Below are 19,355 nucleotides of genomic sequence, written 5' to 3'. Positions count from 1 at the left end.
CCTCTCCCTCATTTCTTCCTCTCTCTCCTGTATTTCATCAGACTCGCTTCTCTCCATAGGAGCCTAGAAAAAAAAAAAAAAAAGGTTAAGTAGAAGTACAAAATAGTAGTAGGAGTATGGCTACGTTTAAAAGACTTTTGGACGTACATCTCAAGGATCAAAAACATTCAGGGGTATGAGAAATGATTACGGCCATACACAGCTACACAGGTTGAACTGGATGGACTATTGTCTTTATTCAACCTCAACTACTATGTAACTACGGAAGTATAGATTTGACACTCTACACTTGCCAACCGGCCAATACATATATACGTCCTCAGTTTAAACCTAAATACCGGTGTTATGGCAGCAGATCGCTGCCATAACCCCAATATTTTTTTTAAAAGGTGGGCGGTTGGCTTTCCGATAAGTGTGGTCCCAGTGGCGGATTCGCCGCAGGATCACCCTTCCAGGATGACGGAAGAGGTGCCCCCCCCTCCCTCCCGCCGCGTCCCGAACCTTTTCCCCGCTTACAGGACCCACCGGCAGCGGGGAAAACAATCCGATCCCGGTGTTCCGTGAAAAAACCATACCCGTGAAAATTCCCTACCCTCGTCACTTCCGGTGCACATACGTCATTGAACAGCTGAGGAGCTTAGCATTGCGCATGCTCGGAGGGTATGGAATTTTCACGGTAGTGTGTTGTAACGTTACACCGCATCAGCTGTTGCGGCGGTTACATTAAAACAGCTCGGCTGCAACATGAGTCATCTCCGCTCCTACCCCTGTCACTTCCCTGATCTCGGCTACTAAATGTAAAAGCGGCTGCGGATAAAATCACGGAACCGAGATCTCCGTGATTTAGATTTCATAGATCCGCCGCCTTTACATTTAGTAGCCGAGATCAGGGAAGTGACAGGGGTAGGAGCGGAGATGATTCATGTTGCAGCCGAGCTGTTTTAATGTAACCGCCGCAACAGCTGATGCGGTGTAACATTACAACACACTACTGTGAAAATTCCATACCCTCCGAGCATGCGCAATGCTAAGCTCCTCAGCTGTTCAATGACGTATCCGGAGATGTGAGCATGCGCACTGCTACGCTGCTCAGCTGTTCCATTACGTTTCTGACAGGAAATGACGTGGGTATGGAATTTTCACGAGGTATGGTTTTCTAACGTTACACCGAATCCTCACAGACAGGATGTCGAGTGAGGGCAAGCTTCAGCCTTTAGAAGCACTTTAACTATAACTACCTAAGCAGTATAATATTGTGGGATACTTACTATGCTGGCCTGGCTGAATGTAACCTCTTCGTCTCTTCCTCTCTCCGCTCCTCCTTGTTCCATTTCTGATCTTTGCCTCTCTTCTTTCTCTCTTTCTTTCCATTGTAAATAATCGTGTCGATTTTGGAAGTGGGACATCTCTCTAAATCTGATATCGGAAGATCTTCGCTTCTCATGACCTTTCTTTCTGAAATCATCTTTTTTCCTTTCCTCCTCAAGTCTCCTTCGCTCTTCTCTGGCGACAGCATCGGCCCTCAACCGTTCTTCTCCCTCCCACTTCATCTCCATCTCCCGGATCTTGTTCCTTCGCTCTTCCTCCATGGCTTTCTGCCCCTTTTTGCAGCCACTTTATCTTGATTGGCTAGGAGCTCTATCAGGCGCTGTCTCTCTACCTCCTCCTTCCTCGACCTCATGCGCTTCTCTTTTTAGCTGCTCTTCTTCTCCTTTTTTGCTTCTTTCATCTTTGATTATCCGCCTTAACTGCGTCCACTATTGCTTTCTTTTCTCGGAATGCCGCCTCACTCGGATCGTAGATCACTCGGTTCTCCATTTTGACCTATAAAGAAAAAACAAACAAATGGTAAGTTGAAGTGAAGTAGAAATGTTAAAGTGGAAGTCAAATGTTTTTGTGTAAAATTTAGATAGGGGAAAGGGTTCGAGTATTTCCAAATTTTCCAAGGTTCCTTGTTTTCTGTATGCTGACTGGGAAAGTTTCTTCTCACTTCCTTTCATCTCAGCTGGAGAGAAAGTGAGCAGAACCCTCAGACAGCAATAACCCAACTAAGGTGCTAACCCCTTAGTTATTCTCAAGCCGGTGCGGTCTCTTGTGACACCCCCCTGCCCCCAATGAGGAAGAAGACCTCCAGCTACCCAGAGGTCTTTGTTCTTCCATCCTCCAGTCCAAAACTGCTAGTTTGTGAGAGACTACCCAAGCAGTATGATAATACACGGTACTTACTCTTTTCATGAATTGCCACGGAGGTCCTATAAGGCAAGACCGAATTAAGTGTCAGAAACAGGCTTTCTTTACGTTTCTTTTTTTTTGGTTTCCAGGAGAAGTTGAACATACATTTTCTCCATTTTATTTTGCCTCTTGTTTGTGTTTCCTCCTCTCCCTCATTTCTTCCTCTCTCTCCTGTATTTCATCAGACTCGCTTCTCTCCATAGGAGCCTAGAAAAAAAAAAAAAAAAGGTTAAGTAGAAGTACAAAATAGTAGTAGGAGTATGGCTACGTTTAAAAGACTTTTGGACGTACATCTCAAGGATCAAAAACATTCAGGGGTATGAGAAATGATTACGGCCATACACAGCTACACAGGTTGAACTGGATGGACTATTGTCTTTATTCAACCTCAACTACTATGTAACTACGGAAGTATAGATTTGACACTCTACACTTGCCAACCGGCCAATACATATATACGTCCTCAGTTTAAACCTAAATACCGGTGTTATGGCAGCAGATCGCTGCCATAACCCCAATATTTTTTTTAAAAGGTGGGCGGTTGGCTTTCCGATAAGTGTGGTCCCAGTGGCGGATTCGCCGCAGGATCACCCTTCCAGGATGACGGAAGAGGTGCCCCCCCCTCCCTCCCGCCGCGTCCCGAACCTTTTCCCCGCTTACAGGACCCACCGGCAGCGGGGAAAACAATCCGATCCCGGTGTTCCGTGAAAAAACCATACCCGTGAAAATTCCCTACCCTCGTCACTTCCGGTGCACATACGTCATTGAACAGCTGAGGAGCTTAGCATTGCGCATGCTCGGAGGGTATGGAATTTTCACGGTAGTGTGTTGTAACGTTACACCGCATCAGCTGTTGCGGCGGTTACATTAAAACAGCTCGGCTGCAACATGAGTCATCTCCGCTCCTACCCCTGTCACTTCCCTGATCTCGGCTACTAAATGTAAAAGCGGCTGCGGATAAAATCACGGAACCGAGATCTCCGTGATTTAGATTTCATAGATCCGCCGCCTTTACATTTAGTAGCCGAGATCAGGGAAGTGACAGGGGTAGGAGCGGAGATGATTCATGTTGCAGCCGAGCTGTTTTAATGTAACCGCCGCAACAGCTGATGCGGTGTAACATTACAACACACTACTGTGAAAATTCCATACCCTCCGAGCATGCGCAATGCTAAGCTCCTCAGCTGTTCAATGACGTATCCGGAGATGTGAGCATGCGCACTGCTACGCTGCTCAGCTGTTCCATTACGTTTCTGACAGGAAATGACGTGGGTATGGAATTTTCACGAGGTATGGTTTTCTAACGTTACACCGAATCCTCACAGACAGGATGTCGAGTGAGGGCAAGCTTCAGCCTTTAGAAGCACTTTAACTATAACTACCTAAGCAGTATAATATTGTGGGATACTTACTATGCTGGCCTGGCTGAATGTAACCTCTTCGTCTCTTCCTCTCTCCGCTCCTCCTTGTTCCATTTCTGATCTTTCCCTCTCTTCTTTCTCTTTCTTTCCATTGTAAATAATCGTGTAGATTTTGGAAGTGGGACATCTCTCTAAATTTGATATCGGAAAAGATCTTCGCTTCTCATGACCTTTCTTTCTGAAATCATCTTTTTTCCTTTCCTCCTCAAGTCTCCTTCGCTCTTCTCTGGCGACAGCATCGGCCCTCAACCGTTCTTCTCCCTCCCACTTCATCTCCATCTCCCGGATCTTGTTCCTTCGCTCTTCCTCCATGGCTTTCTGCCCCTTTTTGCAGCCACTTTATCTTGATTGGCTAGGAGCTCTATCAGGCGCTGTCTCTCTACCTCCTCCTTCCTCGACCTCATGCGCTTCTCTTTTTAGCTGCTCTTCTTCTCCTTTTTTGCTTCTTTCATCTTTGATTATCCGCCTTAACTGCGTCCACTATTGCTTTCCTTTTCTCGGAGTGCCGCCTCACTCGGATCGTAGATCACTCGGTTCTCCATTTTGACCTATAAAGAAAAAAAAAAACAAATGGTGAGTTGAAGTGAAGTAGAAATGTTAAAGTGGAAGTCAAATGTTTTTGTGTAAAATTTAGATAGGGGAAAGGGTTCGAGTATTTCCAAATTTTCCAAGGTTCCTTGTTTTCTGTATGCTGACTGGGAAAGTTTCTTCTCACTTCCTTTCATCTCAGCTGGAGAGAAAGTGAGCAGAACCCTCAGACAGCAATAACCCAACTAAGGTGCTAACCCCTTAGTTATTCTCAAGCCGGTGCGGTCTCTTGTGACACCCCCCTGCCCCCAATGAGGAAGAAGACCTCCAGCTACCCAGAGGTCTTTGTTCTTCCATCCTCCAGTCCAAAACTGCTAGTTTGTGAGAGACTACCCAAGCAGTATGATAATACACGGTACTTACTCTTTTCATGAATTGCCACGGAGGTCCTATAAGGCAAGACCGAATTAAGTGTCAGAAACAGGCTTTCTTTACGTTTCTTTTTTTTTGGTTTCCAGGAGAAGTTGAACATACATTTTCTCCATTTTATTTTGCCTCTTGTTTGTGTTTCCTCCTCTCCCTCATTTCTTCCTCTCTCTCCTGTATTTCATCAGACTCGCTTCTCTCCATAGGAGCCTAGAAAAAAAAAAAAAAAAGGTTAAGTAGAAGTACAAAATAGTAGTAGGAGTATGGCTACGTTTAAAAGACTTTTGGACGTACATCTCAAGGATCAAAAACATTCAGGGGTATGAGAAATGATTACGGCCATACACAGCTACACAGGTTGAACTGGATGGACTATTGTCTTTATTCAACCTCAACTACTATGTAACTACGGAAGTATAGATTTGACACTCTACACTTGCCAACCGGCCAATACATATATACGTCCTCAGTTTAAACCTAAATACCGGTGTTATGGCAGCAGATCGCTGCCATAACCCCAATATTTTTTTTAAAAGGTGGGCGGTTGGCTTTCCGATAAGTGTGGTCCCAGTGGCGGATTCGCCGCAGGATCACCCTTCCAGGATGACGGAAGAGGTGCCCCCCCCTCCCTCCCGCCGCGTCCCGAACCTTTTCCCCGCTTACAGGACCCACCGGCAGCGGGGAAAACAATCCGATCCCGGTGTTCCGTGAAAAAACCATACCCGTGAAAATTCCCTACCCTCGTCACTTCCGGTGCACATACGTCATTGAACAGCTGAGGAGCTTAGCATTGCGCATGCTCGGAGGGTATGGAATTTTCACGGTAGTGTGTTGTAACGTTACACCGCATCAGCTGTTGCGGCGGTTACATTAAAACAGCTCGGCTGCAACATGAGTCATCTCCGCTCCTACCCCTGTCACTTCCCTGATCTCGGCTACTAAATGTAAAAGCGGCTGCGGATAAAATCACGGAACCGAGATCTCCGTGATTTAGATTTCATAGATCCGCCGCCTTTACATTTAGTAGCCGAGATCAGGGAAGTGACAGGGGTAGGAGCGGAGATGATTCATGTTGCAGCCGAGCTGTTTTAATGTAACCGCCGCAACAGCTGATGCGGTGTAACATTACAACACACTACTGTGAAAATTCCATACCCTCCGAGCATGCGCAATGCTAAGCTCCTCAGCTGTTCAATGACGTATCCGGAGATGTGAGCATGCGCACTGCTACGCTGCTCAGCTGTTCCATTACGTTTCTGACAGGAAATGACGTGGGTATGGAATTTTCACGAGGTATGGTTTTCTAACGTTACACCGAATCCTCACAGACAGGATGTCGAGTGAGGGCAAGCTTCAGCCTTTAGAAGCACTTTAACTATAACTACCTAAGCAGTATAATATTGTGGGATACTTACTATGCTGGCCTGGCTGAATGTAACCTCTTCGTCTCTTCCTCTCTCCGCTCCTCCTTGTTCCATTTCTGATCTTTGCCTCTCTTCTTTCTCTCTTTCTTTCCATTGTAAATAATCGTGTCGATTTTGGAAGTGGGACATCTCTCTAAATCTGATATCGGAAGATCTTCGCTTCTCATGACCTTTCTTTCTGAAATCATCTTTTTTCCTTTCCTCCTCAAGTCTCCTTCGCTCTTCTCTGGCGACAGCATCGGCCCTCAACCGTTCTTCTCCCTCCCACTTCATCTCCATCTCCCGGATCTTGTTCCTTCGCTCTTCCTCCATGGCTTTCTGCCCCTTTTTGCAGCCACTTTATCTTGATTGGCTAGGAGCTCTATCAGGCGCTGTCTCTCTACCTCCTCCTTCCTCGACCTCATGCGCTTCTCTTTTTAGCTGCTCTTCTTCTCCTTTTTTGCTTCTTTCATCTTTGATTATCCGCCTTAACTGCGTCCACTATTGCTTTCTTTTCTCGGAATGCCGCCTCACTCGGATCGTAGATCACTCGGTTCTCCATTTTGACCTATAAAGAAAAAACAAACAAATGGTAAGTTGAAGTGAAGTAGAAATGTTAAAGTGGAAGTCAAATGTTTTTGTGTAAAATTTAGATAGGGGAAAGGGTTCGAGTATTTCCAAATTTTCCAAGGTTCCTTGTTTTCTGTATGCTGACTGGGAAAGTTTCTTCTCACTTCCTTTCATCTCAGCTGGAGAGAAAGTGAGCAGAACCCTCAGACAGCAATAACCCAACTAAGGTGCTAACCCCTTAGTTATTCTCAAGCCGGTGCGGTCTCTTGTGACACCCCCCTGCCCCCAATGAGGAAGAAGACCTCCAGCTACCCAGAGGTCTTTGTTCTTCCATCCTCCAGTCCAAAACTGCTAGTTTGTGAGAGACTACCCAAGCAGTATGATAATACACGGTACTTACTCTTTTCATGAATTGCCACGGAGGTCCTATAAGGCAAGACCGAATTAAGTGTCAGAAACAGGCTTTCTTTACGTTTCTTTTTTTTTGGTTTCCAGGAGAAGTTGAACATACATTTTCTCCATTTTATTTTGCCTCTTGTTTGTGTTTCCTCCTCTCCCTCATTTCTTCCTCTCTCTCCTGTATTTCATCAGACTCGCTTCTCTCCATAGGAGCCTAGAAAAAAAAAAAAAAAAGGTTAAGTAGAAGTACAAAATAGTAGTAGGAGTATGGCTACGTTTAAAAGACTTTTGGACGTACATCTCAAGGATCAAAAACATTCAGGGGTATGAGAAATGATTACGGCCATACACAGCTACACAGGTTGAACTGGATGGACTATTGTCTTTATTCAACCTCAACTACTATGTAACTACGGAAGTATAGATTTGACACTCTACACTTGCCAACCGGCCAATACATATATACGTCCTCAGTTTAAACCTAAATACCGGTGTTATGGCAGCAGATCGCTGCCATAACCCCAATATTTTTTTTAAAAGGTGGGCGGTTGGCTTTCCGATAAGTGTGGTCCCAGTGGCGGATTCGCCGCAGGATCACCCTTCCAGGATGACGGAAGAGGTGCCCCCCCCTCCCTCCCGCCGCGTCCCGAACCTTTTCCCCGCTTACAGGACCCACCGGCAGCGGGGAAAACAATCCGATCCCGGTGTTCCGTGAAAAAACCATACCCGTGAAAATTCCCTACCCTCGTCACTTCCGGTGCACATACGTCATTGAACAGCTGAGGAGCTTAGCATTGCGCATGCTCGGAGGGTATGGAATTTTCACGGTAGTGTGTTGTAACGTTACACCGCATCAGCTGTTGCGGCGGTTACATTAAAACAGCTCGGCTGCAACATGAGTCATCTCCGCTCCTACCCCTGTCACTTCCCTGATCTCGGCTACTAAATGTAAAAGCGGCTGCGGATAAAATCACGGAACCGAGATCTCCGTGATTTAGATTTCATAGATCCGCCGCCTTTACATTTAGTAGCCGAGATCAGGGAAGTGACAGGGGTAGGAGCGGAGATGATTCATGTTGCAGCCGAGCTGTTTTAATGTAACCGCCGCAACAGCTGATGCGGTGTAACATTACAACACACTACTGTGAAAATTCCATACCCTCCGAGCATGCGCAATGCTAAGCTCCTCAGCTGTTCAATGACGTATCCGGAGATGTGAGCATGCGCACTGCTACGCTGCTCAGCTGTTCCATTACGTTTCTGACAGGAAATGACGTGGGTATGGAATTTTCACGAGGTATGGTTTTCTAACGTTACACCGAATCCTCACAGACAGGATGTCGAGTGAGGGCAAGCTTCAGCCTTTAGAAGCACTTTAACTATAACTACCTAAGCAGTATAATATTGTGGGATACTTACTATGCTGGCCTGGCTGAATGTAACCTCTTCGTCTCTTCCTCTCTCCGCTCCTCCTTGTTCCATTTCTGATCTTTGCCTCTCTTCTTTCTCTCTTTCTTTCCATTGTAAATAATCGTGTCGATTTTGGAAGTGGGACATCTCTCTAAATCTGATATCGGAAGATCTTCGCTTCTCATGACCTTTCTTTCTGAAATCATCTTTTTTCCTTTCCTCCTCAAGTCTCCTTCGCTCTTCTCTGGCGACAGCATCGGCCCTCAACCGTTCTTCTCCCTCCCACTTCATCTCCATCTCCCGGATCTTGTTCCTTCGCTCTTCCTCCATGGCTTTCTGCCCCTTTTTGCAGCCACTTTATCTTGATTGGCTAGGAGCTCTATCAGGCGCTGTCTCTCTACCTCCTCCTTCCTCGACCTCATGCGCTTCTCTTTTTAGCTGCTCTTCTTCTCCTTTTTTGCTTCTTTCATCTTTGATTATCCGCCTTAACTGCGTCCACTATTGCTTTCTTTTCTCGGAATGCCGCCTCACTCGGATCGTAGATCACTCGGTTCTCCATTTTGACCTATAAAGAAAAAACAAACAAATGGTAAGTTGAAGTGAAGTAGAAATGTTAAAGTGGAACTCAAATGTTTTTGTGTAAAATTTAGATAGGGGAAAGGGTTCGAGTATTTCCAAATTTTCCAAGGTTCCTTGTTTTCTGTATGCTGACTGGGAAAGTTTCTTCTCACTTCCTTTCATCTCAGCTGGAGAGAAAGTGAGCAGAACCCTTAGACAGCAATAACCCAACTGAGGTGCTAACCCCTTAGTTATTCTCAAGCCGGTGCGGTCTCTTGTGACACCCCCCTGCCCCCAATGAGGAAGAAGACCTCCAGCTACCCAGAGGTCTTTGTTCTTCCATCCTCCAGTCCAAAACTGCTAGTTTGTGAGAGACTACCCAAGCAGTATGATAATACACGGTACTTACTCTTTTCATGAATTGCCACGGAGGTCCTATAAGGCAAGACCGAATTAAGTGTCAGAAACAGGCTTTCTTTACGTTTCTTTTTTTTTGGTTTCCAGGAGAAGTTGAACATACATTTTCTCCATTTTATTTTGCCTCTTGTTTGTGTTTCCTCCTCTCCCTCATTTCTTCCTCTCTCTCCTGTATTTCATCAGACTCGCTTCTCTCCATAGGAGCCTAGAAAAAAAAAAAAAAAAAAAAAAGGTTAAGTAGAAGTACAAAATAGTAGTAGGAGTATGGCTACGTTTAAAAGACTTTTGGACGTACATCTCAAGGATCAAAAACATTCAGGGGTATGAGAAATGATTACGGCCATACACAGCTACACAGGTTGAACTGGATGGACTATTGTCTTTATTCAACCTCAACTACTATGTAACTACGGAAGCATAGATTTGACACTCTACACTTGCCAACCGGCCAATACATATATACGTCCTCAGTTTAAACCTAAATACCGGTGTTATGGCAGCAGATCGCTGCCATAACCCCAATATTTTTTTTAAAAGGTGGGCGGTTGGCTTTCCGATAAGTGTGGTCCCAGCGGCGGATTCGCCGCAGGATCACCCTTCCAGGATGACGGAAGAGGTGCCCCTCCCGAACCTTTTCCCCGCTTACAGGACCCGCCGGCAGCGGGGAAAACAATCCGATCCCGGTGTTCAGTGAAAAAACCATACCCGTGAAAATTCCCTACCCTCGTCACTTCCGGTGCACATACGTCATTGAACAGCTGAGGAGCTTAGCATTGCGCATGCTCGGAGGGTATGGAATTTTCACGGTAGTGTGTTGTAACGTTACACCGCATCAGCTGTTGCGGCGGTTACATTAAAACAGCTCGGCTGCAACATGAGTCATCTCCGCTCCTACCCCTGTCACTTCCCTGATCTCGGCTACTAAATGTAAAAGCGGCTGCGGATAAAATCACGGAACCGAGATCTCCGTGATTTAGATTTCATAGATCCGCCGCCTTTACATTTAGTAGCCGAGATCAGGGAAGTGACAGGGGTAGGAGCGGAGATGATTCATGTTGCAGCCGAGCTGTTTTAATGTAACCGCCGCAACAGCTGATGCGGTGTAACATTACAACACACTACTGTGAAAATTCCATACCCTCCGAGCATGCGCAATGCTAAGCTCCTCAGCTGTTCAATGACGTATCCGGAGATGTGAGCATGCGCACTGCTACGCTGCTCAGCTGTTCCATTACGTTTCTGACAGGAAATGACGTGGGTATGGAATTTTCACGAGGTATGGTTTTCTAACGTTACACCGAATCCTCACAGACAGGATGTCGAGTGAGGGCAAGCTTCAGCCTTTAGAAGCACTTTAACTATAACTACCTAAGCAGTATAATATTGTGGGATACTTACTATGCTGGCCTGGCTGAATGTAACCTCTTCGTCTCTTCCTCTCTCCGCTCCTCCTTGTTCCATTTCTGATCTTTCCCTCTCTTCTTTCTCTTTCTTTCCATTGTAAATAATCGTGTAGATTTTGGAAGTGGGACATCTCTCTAAATTTGATATCGGAAAAGATCTTCGCTTCTCATGACCTTTCTTTCTGAAATCATCTTTTTTCCTTTCCTCCTCAAGTCTCCTTCGCTCTTCTCTGGCGACAGCATCGGCCCTCAACCGTTCTTCTCCCTCCCACTTCATCTCCATCTCCCGGATCTTGTTCCTTCGCTCTTCCTCCATGGCTTTCTGCCCCTTTTTGCAGCCACTTTATCTTGATTGGCTAGGAGCTCTATCAGGCGCTGTCTCTCTACCTCCTCCTTCCTCGACCTCATGCGCTTCTCTTTTTAGCTGCTCTTCTTCTCCTTTTTTGCTTCTTTCATCTTTGATTATCCGCCTTAACTGCGTCCACTATTGCTTTCCTTTTCTCGGAGTGCCGCCTCACTCGGATCGTAGATCACTCGGTTCTCCATTTTGACCTATAAAGAAAAAAAAAAACAAATGGTGAGTTGAAGTGAAGTAGAAATGTTAAAGTGGAAGTCAAATGTTTTTGTGTAAAATTTAGATAGGGGAAAGGGTTCGAGTATTTCCAAATTTTCCAAGGTTCCTTGTTTTCTGTATGCTGACTGGGAAAGTTTCTTCTCACTTCCTTTCATCTCAGCTGGAGAGAAAGTGAGCAGAACCCTCAGACAGCAATAACCCAACTAAGGTGCTAACCCCTTAGTTATTCTCAAGCCGGTGCGGTCTCTTGTGACACCCCCCTGCCCCCAATGAGGAAGAAGACCTCCAGCTACCCAGAGGTCTTTGTTCTTCCATCCTCCAGTCCAAAACTGCTAGTTTGTGAGAGACTACCCAAGCAGTATGATAATACACGGTACTTACTCTTTTCATGAATTGCCACGGAGGTCCTATAAGGCAAGACCGAATTAAGTGTCAGAAACAGGCTTTCTTTACGTTTCTTTTTTTTTGGTTTCCAGGAGAAGTTGAACATACATTTTCTCCATTTTATTTTGCCTCTTGTTTGTGTTTCCTCCTCTCCCTCATTTCTTCCTCTCTCTCCTGTATTTCATCAGACTCGCTTCTCTCCATAGGAGCCTAGAAAAAAAAAAAAAAAAGGTTAAGTAGAAGTACAAAATAGTAGTAGGAGTATGGCTACGTTTAAAAGACTTTTGGACGTACATCTCAAGGATCAAAAACATTCAGGGGTATGAGAAATGATTACGGCCATACACAGCTACACAGGTTGAACTGGATGGACTATTGTCTTTATTCAACCTCAACTACTATGTAACTACGGAAGTATAGATTTGACACTCTACACTTGCCAACCGGCCAATACATATATACGTCCTCAGTTTAAACCTAAATACCGGTGTTATGGCAGCAGATCGCTGCCATAACCCCAATATTTTTTTTAAAAGGTGGGCGGTTGGCTTTCCGATAAGTGTGGTCCCAGTGGCGGATTCGCCGCAGGATCACCCTTCCAGGATGACGGAAGAGGTGCCCCCCCCTCCCTCCCGCCGCGTCCCGAACCTTTTCCCCGCTTACAGGACCCACCGGCAGCGGGGAAAACAATCCGATCCCGGTGTTCCGTGAAAAAACCATACCCGTGAAAATTCCCTACCCTCGTCACTTCCGGTGCACATACGTCATTGAACAGCTGAGGAGCTTAGCATTGCGCATGCTCGGAGGGTATGGAATTTTCACGGTAGTGTGTTGTAACGTTACACCGCATCAGCTGTTGCGGCGGTTACATTAAAACAGCTCGGCTGCAACATGAGTCATCTCCGCTCCTACCCCTGTCACTTCCCTGATCTCGGCTACTAAATGTAAAAGCGGCTGCGGATAAAATCACGGAACCGAGATCTCCGTGATTTAGATTTCATAGATCCGCCGCCTTTACATTTAGTAGCCGAGATCAGGGAAGTGACAGGGGTAGGAGCGGAGATGATTCATGTTGCAGCCGAGCTGTTTTAATGTAACCGCCGCAACAGCTGATGCGGTGTAACATTACAACACACTACTGTGAAAATTCCATACCCTCCGAGCATGCGCAATGCTAAGCTCCTCAGCTGTTCAATGACGTATCCGGAGATGTGAGCATGCGCACTGCTACGCTGCTCAGCTGTTCCATTACGTTTCTGACAGGAAATGACGTGGGTATGGAATTTTCACGAGGTATGGTTTTCTAACGTTACACCGAATCCTCACAGACAGGATGTCGAGTGAGGGCAAGCTTCAGCCTTTAGAAGCACTTTAACTATAACTACCTAAGCAGTATAATATTGTGGGATACTTACTATGCTGGCCTGGCTGAATGTAACCTCTTCGTCTCTTCCTCTCTCCGCTCCTCCTTGTTCCATTTCTGATCTTTGCCTCTCTTCTTTCTCTCTTTCTTTCCATTGTAAATAATCGTGTCGATTTTGGAAGTGGGACATCTCTCTAAATCTGATATCGGAAGATCTTCGCTTCTCATGACCTTTCTTTCTGAAATCATCTTTTTTCCTTTCCTCCTCAAGTCTCCTTCGCTCTTCTCTGGCGACAGCATCGGCCCTCAACCGTTCTTCTCCCTCCCACTTCATCTCCATCTCCCGGATCTTGTTCCTTCGCTCTTCCTCCATGGCTTTCTGCCCCTTTTTGCAGCCACTTTATCTTGATTGGCTAGGAGCTCTATCAGGCGCTGTCTCTCTACCTCCTCCTTCCTCGACCTCATGCGCTTCTCTTTTTAGCTGCTCTTCTTCTCCTTTTTTGCTTCTTTCATCTTTGATTATCCGCCTTAACTGCGTCCACTATTGCTTTCTTTTCTCGGAATGCCGCCTCACTCGGATCGTAGATCACTCGGTTCTCCATTTTGACCTATAAAGAAAAAACAAACAAATGGTAAGTTGAAGTGAAGTAGAAATGTTAAAGTGGAACTCAAATGTTTTTGTGTAAAATTTAGATAGGGGAAAGGGTTCGAGTATTTCCAAATTTTCCAAGGTTCCTTGTTTTCTGTATGCTGACTGGGAAAGTTTCTTCTCACTTCCTTTCATCTCAGCTGGAGAGAAAGTGAGCAGAACCCTTAGACAGCAATAACCCAACTGAGGTGCTAACCCCTTAGTTATTCTCAAGCCGGTGCGGTCTCTTGTGACACCCCCCTGCCCCCAATGAGGAAGAAGACCTCCAGCTACCCAGAGGTCTTTGTTCTTCCATCCTCCAGTCCAAAACTGCTAGTTTGTGAGAGACTACCCAAGCAGTATGATAATACACGGTACTTACTCTTTTCATGAATTGCCACGGAGGTCCTATAAGGCAAGACCGAATTAAGTGTCAGAAACAGGCTTTCTTTACGTTTCTTTTTTTTTGGTTTCCAGGAGAAGTTGAACATACATTTTCTCCATTTTATTTTGCCTCTTGTTTGTGTTTCCTCCTCTCCCTCATTTCTTCCTCTCTCTCCTGTATTTCATCAGACTCGCTTCTCTCCATAGGAGCCTAGAAAAAAAAAAAAAAAAAAAAAAGGTTAAGTAGAAGTACAAAATAGTAGTAGGAGTATGGCTACGTTTAAAAGACTTTTGGACGTACATCTCAAGGATCAAAAACATTCAGGGGTATGAGAAATGATTACGGCCATACACAGCTACACAGGTTGAACTGGATGGACTATTGTCTTTATTCAACCTCAACTACTATGTAACTACGGAAGCATAGATTTGACACTCTACACTTGCCAACCGGCCAATACATATATACGTCCTCAGTTTAAACCTAAATACCGGTGTTATGGCAGCAGATCGCTGCCATAACCCCAATATTTTTTTTAAAAGGTGGGCGGTTGGCTTTCCGATAAGTGTGGTCCCAGCGGCGGATTCGCCGCAGGATCACCCTTCCAGGATGACGGAAGAGGTGCCCCTCCCGAACCTTTTCCCCGCTTACAGGACCCGCCGGCAGCGGGGAAAACAATCCGATCCCGGTGTTCAGTGAAAAAACCATACCCGTGAAAATTCCCTACCCTCGTCACTTCCGGTGCACATACGTCATTGAACAGCTGAGGAGCTTAGCATTGCGCATGCTCGGAGGGTATGGAATTTTCACGGTAGTGTGTTGTAACGTTACACCGCATCAGCTGTTGCGGCGGTTACATTAAAACAGCTCGGCTGCAACATGAGTCATCTCCGCTCCTACCCCTGTCACTTCCCTGATCTCGGCTACTAAATGTAAAAGCGGCTGCGGATAAAATCACGGAACCGAGATCTCCGTGATTTAGATTTCATAGATCCGCCGCCTTTACATTTAGTAGCCGAGATCAGGGAAGTGACAGGGGTAGGAGCGGAGATGATTCATGTTGCAGCCGAGCTGTTTTAATGTAACCGCCGCAACAGCTGATGCGGTGTAACATTACAACACACTACTGTGAAAATTCCATACCCTCCGAGCATGCGCAATGCTAAGCTCCTCAGCTGTTCAATGACGTATCCGGAGATGTGAGCATGCGCACTGCTACGCTGCTCAGCTGTTCCATTACGTTTCTGACAGGAAATGACGTGGGTATGGAATTTTCACGAGGTATGGTTTTCTAACGTTACACCGAATCCTCACAGACAGGATGTCGAGTGAGGGCAAGCTTCAGCCTTTAGAAGCACTTTAACTATAACTACCTAAGCAGTATAATATTGTGGGATACTTACTATGCTGGCCTGGCTGAATGTAACCTCTTCGTCTCTTCCTCTCTCCGCTCCTCCTTGTTCCATTTCTGATCTTTCCCTCTCTTCTTTCTCTTTCTTTCCATTGTAAATAATCGTGTAGATTTTGGAAGTGGGACATCTCTCTAAATTTGATATCGGAAAAGATCTTCGCTTCTCATGACCTTTCTTTCTGAAATCATCTTTTTTCCTTTCCTCCTCAAGTCTCCTTCGCTCTTCTCTGGCGACAGCATCGGCCCTCAACCGTTCTTCTCCCTCCCACTTCATCTCCATCTCCCGGATCTTGTTCCTTCGCTCTTCCTCCATGGCTTTCTGCCCCTTTTTGCAGCCACTTTATCTTGATTGGCTAGGAGCTCTATCAGGCGCTGTCTCTCTACCTCCTCCTTCCTCGACCTCATGCGCTTCTCTTTTTAGCTGCTCTTCTTCTCCTTTTTTGCTTCTTTCATCTTTGATTATCCGCCTTAACTGCGTCCACTATTGCTTTCCTTTTCTCGGAGTGCCGCCTCACTCGGATCGTAGATCACTCGGTTCTCCATTTTGACCTATAAAGAAAAAAAAAAACAAATGGTGAGTTGAAGTGAAGTAGAAATGTTAAAGTGGAAGTCAAATGTTTTTGTGTAAAATTTAGATAGGGGAAAGGGTTCGAGTATTTCCAAATTTTCCAAGGTTCCTTGTTTTCTGTATGCTGACTGGGAAAGTTTCTTCTCACTTCCTTTCATCTCAGCTGGAGAGAAAGTGAGCAGAACCCTCAGACAGCAATAACCCAACTAAGGTGCTAACCCCTTAGTTATTCTCAAGCCGGTGCGGTCTCTTGTGACACCCCCCTGCCCCCAATGAGGAAGAAGACCTCCAGCTACCCAGAGGTCTTTGTTCTTCCATCCTCCAGTCCAAAACTGCTAGTTTGTGAGAGACTACCCAAGCAGTATGATAATACACGGTACTTACTCTTTTCATGAATTGCCACGGAGGTCCTATAAGGCAAGACCGAATTAAGTGTCAGAAACAGGCTTTCTTTACGTTTCTTTTTTTTTGGTTTCCAGGAGAAGTTGAACATACATTTTCTCCATTTTATTTTGCCTCTTGTTTGTGTTTCCTCCTCTCCCTCATTTCTTCCTCTCTCTCCTGTATTTCATCAGACTCGCTTCTCTCCATAGGAGCCTAGAAAAAAAAAAAAAAAAGGTTAAGTAGAAGTACAAAATAGTAGTAGGAGTATGGCTACGTTTAAAAGACTTTTGGACGTACATCTCAAGGATCAAAAACATTCAGGGGTATGAGAAATGATTACGGCCATACACAGCTACACAGGTTGAACTGGATGGACTATTGTCTTTATTCAACCTCAACTACTATGTAACTACGGAAGTATAGATTTGACACTCTACACTTGCCAACCGGCCAATACATATATACGTCCTCAGTTTAAACCTAAATACCGGTGTTATGGCAGCAGATCGCTGCCATAACCCCAATATTTTTTTTAAAAGGTGGGCGGTTGGCTTTCCGATAAGTGTGGTCCCAGTGGCGGATTCGCCGCAGGATCACCCTTCCAGGATGACGGAAGAGGTGCCCCCCCCTCCCTCCCGCCGCGTCCCGAACCTTTTCCCCGCTTACAGGACCCACCGGCAGCGGGGAAAACAATCCGATCCCGGTGTTCCGTGAAAAAACCATACCCGTGAAAATTCCCTACCCTCGTCACTTCCGGTGCACATACGTCATTGAACAGCTGAGGAGCTTAGCATTGCGCATGCTCGGAGGGTATGGAATTTTCACGGTAGTGTGTTGTAACGTTACACCGCATCAGCTGTTGCGGCGGTTACATTAAAACAGCTCGGCTGCAACATGAGTCATCTCCGCTCCTACCCCTGTCACTTCCCTGATCTCGGCTACTAAATGTAAAAGCGGCTGCGGATAAAATCACGGAACCGAGATCTCCGTGATTTAGATTTCATAGATCCGCCGCCTTTACATTTAGTAGCCGAGATCAGGGAAGTGACAGGGGTAGGAGCGGAGATGATTCATGTTGCAGCCGAGCTGTTTTAATGTAACCGCCGCAACAGCTGATGCGGTGTAACATTACAACACACTACTGTGAAAATTCCATACCCTCCGAGCATGCGCAATGCTAAGCTCCTCAGCTGTTCAATGACGTATCCGGAGATGTGAGCATGCGCACTGCTACGCTGCTCAGCTGTTCCATTACGTTTCTGACAGGAAATGACGTGGGTATGGAATTTTCACGAGGTATGGTTTTCTAACGTTACACCGAATCCTCACAGACAGGATGTCGAGTGAGGGCAAGCTTCAGCCTTTAGAAGCACTTTAACTATAACTACCTAAGCAGTATAATATTGTGGGATACTTACTATGCTGGCCTGGCTGAATGTAACCTCTTCGTCTCTTCCTCTCTCCGCTCCTCCTTGTTCCATTTCTGATCTTTGCCTCTCTTCTTTCTCTCTTTCTTTCCATTGTAAATAATCGTGTCGATTTTGGAAGTGGGACATCTCTCTAAATCTGATATCGGAAGATCTTCGCTTCTCATGACCTTTCTTTCTGAAATCATCTTTTTTCCTTTCCTCCTCAAGTCTCCTTCGCTCTTCTCTGGCGACAGCATCGGCCCTCAACCGTTCTTCTCCCTCCCACTTCATCTCCATCTCCCGGATCTTGTTCCTTCGCTCTTCCTCCATGGCTTTCTGCCCCTTTTTGCAGCCACTTTATCTTGATTGGCTAGGAGCTCTATCAGGCGCTGTCTCTCTACCTCCTCCTTCCTCGACCTCATGCGCTTCTCTTTTTAGCTGCTCTTCTTCTCCTTTTTTGCTTCTTTCATCTTTGATTATCCGCCTTAACTGCGTCCACTATTGCTTTCTTTTCTCGGAATGCCGCCTCACTCGGATCGTAGATCACTCGGTTCTCCATTTTGACCTATAAAGAAAAAACAAACAAATGGTAAGTTGAAGTGAAGTAGAAATGTTAAAGTGGAAGTCAAATGTTTTTGTGTAAAATTTAGATAGGGGAAAGGGTTCGAGTATTTCCAAATTTTCCAAGGTTCCTTGTTTTCTGTATGCTGACTGGGAAAGTTTCTTCTCACTTCCTTTCATCTCAGCTGGAGAGAAAGTGAGCAGAACCCTCAGACAGCAATAACCCAACTAAGGTGCTAACCCCTTAGTTATTCTCAAGCCGGTGCGGTCTCTTGTGACACCCCCCTGCCCCCAATGAGGAAGAAGACCTCCAGCTACCCAGAGGTCTTTGTTCTTCCATCCTCCAGTCCAAAACTGCTAGTTTGTGAGAGACTACCCAAGCAGTATGATAATACACGGTACTTACTCTTTTCATGAATTGCCACGGAGGTCCTATAAGGCAAGACCGAATTAAGTGTCAGAAACAGGCTTTCTTTACGTTTCTTTTTTTTTGGTTTCCAGGAGAAGTTGAACATACATTTTCTCCATTTTATTTTGCCTCTTGTTTGTGTTTCCTCCTCTCCCTCATTTCTTCCTCTCTCTCCTGTATTTCATCAGACTCGCTTCTCTCCATAGGAGCCTAGAAAAAAAAAAAAAAAAGGTTAAGTAGAAGTACAAAATAGTAGTAGGAGTATGGCTACGTTTAAAAGACTTTTGGACGTACATCTCAAGGATCAAAAACATTCAGGGGTATGAGAAATGATTACGGCCATACACAGCTACACAGGTTGAACTGGATGGACTATTGTCTTTATTCAACCTCAACTACTATGTAACTACGGAAGTATAGATTTGACACTCTACACTTGCCAACCGGCCAATACATATATACGTCCTCAGTTTAAACCTAAATACCGGTGTTATGGCAGCAGATCGCTGCCA

The sequence above is a fragment of the Pelophylax lessonae genome (assembly GCF_965119305.1).
Source record: "Pelophylax lessonae genome assembly, chromosome: 2".
In the NCBI taxonomy this organism is placed as follows: Eukaryota; Metazoa; Chordata; class Amphibia; order Anura; family Ranidae; genus Pelophylax; species Pelophylax lessonae.
The sequence above is the reverse complement of the archived record's forward strand: the minus strand, read 5'-3'. Positions refer to the sequence as shown.